This window comes from Epinephelus lanceolatus, chromosome 15 (assembly GCF_041903045.1).
Source record: "Epinephelus lanceolatus isolate andai-2023 chromosome 15, ASM4190304v1, whole genome shotgun sequence".
Classification (NCBI taxonomy): domain Eukaryota; kingdom Metazoa; phylum Chordata; class Actinopteri; order Perciformes; family Serranidae; genus Epinephelus; species Epinephelus lanceolatus.
This window is the reverse complement of record NC_135748.1, coordinates 10,807,037-10,813,036: the sequence shown is the minus strand read 5'-3', so window position 1 is coordinate 10,813,036 and position 6,000 is coordinate 10,807,037. Positions and strand designations below refer to the sequence as shown.

At 43.2% G+C, this 6,000-nt stretch overlaps 1 protein-coding gene across 1 annotated transcript in view; it reads left to right on the top strand.

Moving 5' to 3' along the window:
• Nucleotides 1-3,611: 3,611 nt before the first annotated feature.
• lrfn5a (leucine rich repeat and fibronectin type III domain containing 5a) overlaps nucleotides 3,612-6,000 on the top strand; it is a 178,727-nt gene continuing 176,338 nt past the window's right edge. Inside the window, exon 1 of the mRNA XM_033643523.2 lies at nucleotides 3,612-3,943. The gene's annotated coding sequence lies outside the window, so the exon portion shown is untranslated. The remainder of the gene's footprint in view (nucleotides 3,944-6,000) is intronic.

The window sequence follows — 6,000 nt, the reverse complement described above, 5'->3', positions numbered from 1 at the left end:
GTCAGACCCAGCAACCTTTGGATGGTTTATACAGTCCGACCCCACAACAGGTCAGACAACGACAAAAGAAAGGTTTACTGTTACAAATTGATTTTAAAGAGGTCAAATTAACAATGAATGAGACTTTAAATTTCACCCGTATAATTTGAAAATGCCCTGCTCCACATTTCAGTGTATTGACGGCGCACTGGGATTTTATTTCCCTTGCTGGGAAACATTTTTTGACTTCACCCCTCCTGCTCCAGGGACTCAAACCACAGACCTACCAGTTTCTGCTCCAACAGACCACAATCAAGCTTATCAGTGCCCTGCAGAAACCCCATATCTCCTTTTTTGTCTTTATGGCACTGGGAGCTGATATTGTCCATCAGATGTTTGCAGACGCATCAATACACTGCTGTCAACTCCTCAAGCTCATATCAGTGGCAACAATGACTTACAAAAAAATATCTACATTATAAATCTGAAGGGGCCACTGTTGCTGTAGTTGTAGACCATGCAACTTTGCCTTTCATTGTCACAACAACAATATCTATATATATATATATATATGATTATCACACCTTGCAAAACAGTTGAAGAACACTGATGTGATGTTATTGGCAAGCTGCAAAAAGGAAACCATCACTGTCTCCCTAAATCTTATTTGGGGAGAAAAATCAATGTTGTACCTTTTTTATGTTCATGAAATGCTACCCATTCACAATCTGTATGGATTTATTCCTCCCTGCCCCTCCTCTCCTCTTTGGTCTCTTCTACCCCTCAACCGTTTACAATATTCTGTATAAGAGCAGAAACAGTCGGTAGCTCTCATTCTTTTTAGACTTCATCCTCTGTCACACGGAGAAACACCTTCTCAGAAACCAGAGTAGAGATGGTGGAGAAGGAAGGAAGGAGGGAGGGAGGGATGTGATATATGTCTGGTTTTACGGTGGTGTACAGTTCCAAATGGGCCAGAAAAGCCGCACTTTCTCCTTTATTTCTTTCACGCTCTAGTTTTATCGACGGTGTGCGGAGTGAATGTTGAGCAGGGACTGCAAGGGGAAGACTCAGAGCACCATCTCTAACAGATAACAGGATGATTCAGTAATGTTATATTTCTGATCCAAAAGCTGTTTTGTATAAGTTTGATGTGCACCGTCCAGCTGAAGGGTGGAGGCTGCCACAGAGCGCGATACGATACAGGGAGTAAGAGGGTTTCCGACAACTTCCATGCACCAGGCTTAGAGTTGTGTCAAGTCATACAGGGTTATTAAAGTAAAGACCGGACGTTAGGTGATTTTTGCTTCAAAATAAAAGCATTGGTAGGTGTTATTCGAGTTTATGAAGCACTGTAACATTGGGTTTGGTAAGGTAAGGTGGGGTCATCACACCCACCTCATTTTATCTCTTTCTCTTGCTGCTCATTCTGTCTTTCTCTTTTATTGATGACACAGGCTGATAGCTATACGGGCAACTTTAAAGGATAAATAATTTGATATAATCAGTCCTCTTAATCATCTAAGTAATTTGTTATTGAGTAATTGTAATTAGAGAGGCACAATAATACTGGTGCGTCATTGATATCAGCCAATATCAGCTTTAAAATGAACTGTGACAACTGACCAACATGCATTTTCTTATTTTGCACACTGAATGAATATTAGGACCTATACATTGAAAAGCATTGTATTTCATGTCCCTTGCTGCTAATGGGCCAGCATGATAAGATTATGCATACATAATATGATGTTAATGACACTACAGAAGAGATTTAATGATCACTTAAAAATTAGGTGGGGAAAAATTGGATATATCAATATTGTTGTTTTATATTGGCGTATCGGATATCGGCAAAAAGTTCAATGTCGCGCATCCCCACTTTTAATGACATTATTATTAGATATATGAACTATGTGGTTGCCTCAGTTGTTTGACCAGAAGATTTTTACTCTTGTCTTTATTTTTTGTTTTTTGTTTTTTTGTGAATGTCTGTAATCGCCAGGTACATAGCCTACTAATGCTTGTGGAACCAGAGGAAACCACTGATCAAGACGATTTTAAAGTTTATTTAAAATGCCACCCTTGCCCCAGTTAAAATTCATACATTTGATTAATCCGTTTGGGCACTCTTTAGCCAAACATACTCAAGAAAACAAAAGATAATGGGCGTGGTTGTCTCTCCACTGCATAGCTCCTGATACCTCCACCTTGTTTGGAAGTGTTATAAACATTGTATGGATGAATGAAATCTGATTCAAAACAACATTATCTACAGTTACAAATTTAATCTGCTAGCTTAGTGTCTGATATCCTCTGAGTGGAAGATCACGTCAGTTGTTTCGAGATGTTTTGAGAGTATGTTGCAGACAAAGTTGATTTTATCTTTAGTCTTTATGTCTGAAAAAAAAAGGCATTTCAGTGTCACAATGTCTATAAGGGTTGGGGCTTGTGAAAAATTGGTCCACTTCTTACTTCAGTGACAACTGGGCAAAAGGAACGGTCAAAATCTGTATTCACAATCACTTTTCCCATTGGAATGAATAGACTCAGGATGCAGCTAGCCTTCTAAAGGGGCGGGGAAATGGGGAAACACGTGACATTTTTGAAAGAATTCAATCTTGTTTTTGACACATAACATTTAATTAGAAATTGTCCTATGATTAGGTAACAATTGGCCAGCTGATTACCAGCCGATGATGTAATTTAGTGATGCATGGTGATGATTCCTCAATATAGGCTACTGTGAATAATCACTATTCCAAAAAACAACAACATAAGCCTACATACAGTAAACCTGGAGCTTATCACGTGCCCCTCTGGTGTGATATTAGAGCAAAAATAATGAATGAAACAGTTCAGAGATAGCCTACTTTATCTGCAGATTAAATAGAAGTAATACACTGCCTAATATATGGGTTTTATTTTGAAGAATACACCCGGAAGTGGTCGTCTCTGATTGGCTCCAGCCTGACAGTGTCCATGCCGCTGCGCTATATGGATTAACGGTGCGGGAGAAGCGACCGGCGAGGAGGACTGAGGATCAGCGGGACTGTACCGTTAACATTTCGGTGTCAGTGACCGGAAGACAGCTCTACTGGCACGTTGCCTCGTCTTTATTTTATTTTATTCTGTTTTTTCTCTTCTCTTTTCTGACTCCAGACTGCAGAGGAGACGCACAGAGTCGAGTTGACACAGGTTGAGCGACATAGGCAGAGACTCGGAGACGGAGAGAGGGAGCCGGAGGGAGAGCTGGGAGCTCGCGACTGTCAAGTGAATATCCAAAAACCCGTTGTTCCAAAGCTTTAACGGTCTCCAACAAGCCAGGAAAGGTGCTAATGTGGATTTTTAGGAGTGTTTAACAAACTCTGCCCAACCTGAGGGAGATTTTCACTGGAATAATTAGACTTTTCCGCCCTTTTTTGTGCCTTGGATATTTTTTTTTTCTTGTAGTGGAATTCTTCCTGTTTTACCTGCACGAGGACAGCGACCGGCGGGAAAGGAGTGCGGAGAGGAGGCAGTGCCGAGAAGAAGAAGGAGAAAAAGAGAAGAAAAGAAGCGGTTGAAGGGGAGGAGGGAGGGGGGGACCATTTCAGCTTCTCTCGGATGGGATTCTTCCCTCAGCCCGCGGATGGAGGGATGAAACCGGGAGGAAAAGACGGGGAGAGAGAGAAAGAGAGAGGAGGGAGAAGAGGAGGATGTAGTCGTCGGGCGCTGTGAGAATGCAAAACGGACGCACCCCTCTGGAAGAAAGGATTGAACTATAAACCCATACGGAATTTACAGCCACCCAAAGGATATCACACCTATTTACCTCGACACACACATATATGGGGCATATTCTCTTCTCTGGAAGCTATTTGTGTGGAGTTACAACTATAAGCAGCACTATCCTTTGAATTATGGGATTTGGAATTGCGCCCTGACACTCGGAGAACGAAGGAGCAGTCACATCCGGAGAGAGGTAAAGTTTAAACTCTTTATTATCTCTTCTATACGTGCGGAATGTGGGCTCAGTTTCCTCTTCCTCCCCTTGTCTATCTGCTTCTTCCAATTCTTTCTTTCTGACTGCGTCTGTGGGAGCAGAGGAATGGTGGTGGCTGAGGGGGATAAGGGGGCAGAGGTAGAGTTATTTCGAGATTCCCTTGTATAGACATGAAGTCTGGATGCTGAGATGGGGCGGGGGGAGCCAGGGAGGGTGTATGTGGAATTGCAGGCAGGTGGAAAACGAGCAGTGAGAACATTGCAAGGTCACAATAGAGCCCGGTGTAAGTTATAGCAGCTCCGCGTGTGTGTTTGTGGGCGCCCTCGCGCTTGTTGGACCCAGACGTGGGCTATAGTTTCAGTGGGCAACATTTCAAGCAGCTCTGCGCCCGGTTTGTGTGCTGTGAATAAACGCGAGTGTGTGTGTGTGTGTGTGTGTGTGTGTGTGTGTGAGTGGACGCGCGCGCACGCATTAGCGCGTGCTTGGGCCGCCAGTGTGAGAAGAGAACTTGTGTGTTTGTGTGAGCGCGCGCGCGGCGTGTCTTCAGCAACGGTGCACCCACTTCAGTGTTCGCGTGGGCTTTGGGATAATTTTAGCATGACTCTAAGGATAGCTGGTTATTAAGGAGCACGCGCGCACAACACTGCGCCTCGGCCGCTGTCTGTGCGCCACACTGTGCACCTGTACCTCGACAGAGACAGAGGAGGGGGTGCAGGCAGTGTGTGTGTGGAAAGAGAGTGTGTCCTGTGTCTGTGTGTGAGCCATTTTACAGGAACATATAGTTAACCTAGGCGACCGTGAACTCACATTTTGGATTCGCAAAACAGCACGCGCAGGCTATGCATCTGTGTTTGTGCGCTGTGCGTGTGTGCGCGTGCGCAGACGAACCCTAGCCCCATACCTTGTTGGCACGCAGCTTCATCATAATGGAGCTTTCGCATGTGTTCACGTGTGTGTGTGTGTGTGTGTGTGTGTGTGTTAGACTCACGTTCTTGACTTGTGTGTGTGCACGCGCGTGTCCTGACGCACAATACTGGATATGTGACACCAGTGGACGGTATAGGGTCCAGTACATTGCAGATCAATTGAACGCTACTATCATTTAAAAGCAGGTGATTTCTAATGTGTTTCAGTCAGTGTTAGTCATTCAGCATTCTCCTGCACACTGTGAATATGTGTAATTTGCTATCAATACTAATCTGCATACTCACATGTTGCAGGGAAACTTATTAAAGGCTCCTTATTTGTGTTTTTATTCCATATTGCAAGCTATCATATATATTTCTCCCCTTATCAGCACACACACTTTGATTTAACAAAGTATTGTTGCCTATTTTGAAGGACTGGCATTTTTATTTTGGCTGTTCTCTTTGTGATAGTGGAAGCATATTCTGAGCCTTCCTCGCAGCAAGGGGGTATGGTTACTGTAAACATCCTGGTGGGGCAGGATGGATTTAGCATCTAGGAAGACATACCGTACAGGCGAGGTGACCATTCACTCTCCTTTTTAGTTAAAATAAATGGTAAAAACAAACAAAACCACCCATGTGTCTTAAAAAAACACCTGTCACTGCCATATTTCCACTATATGTAAACCTGGTTGTCTCAGCCTATATCAGTACCAAACATCTCAAAGGGATCTGACTTTATATATTCATACATTTTTATTTCAGTGTTCAGTGGTTGGAAGGTTTGATATTGCCTCCAGCACTCAGTATGAAATTGGATCCCCCCCAAAATGGAAGCCTTTCACAAACATAGAAAAAAATGTATTGATTCTTTGTTTCATGAAGTGGGATTCTGGGTTTTGGATTTCGCTTGGTCCTTTGGCTGAGATGCATTCATTATGGGAGAGATAATACACGAAACATAGCAAGGGCTTCAGAAACAAGACGTCAATCCACAATCAATGAAATAAACCTTGTGTTTGTGGGCATGCTAGAATGTAGTGTGTCCATGTATGATATTGCTGACTGTGATCTGAGCTGACTGACCATGCTGTGCCAAGGTATTTGAATTTTAGTGGTGACTCTTTG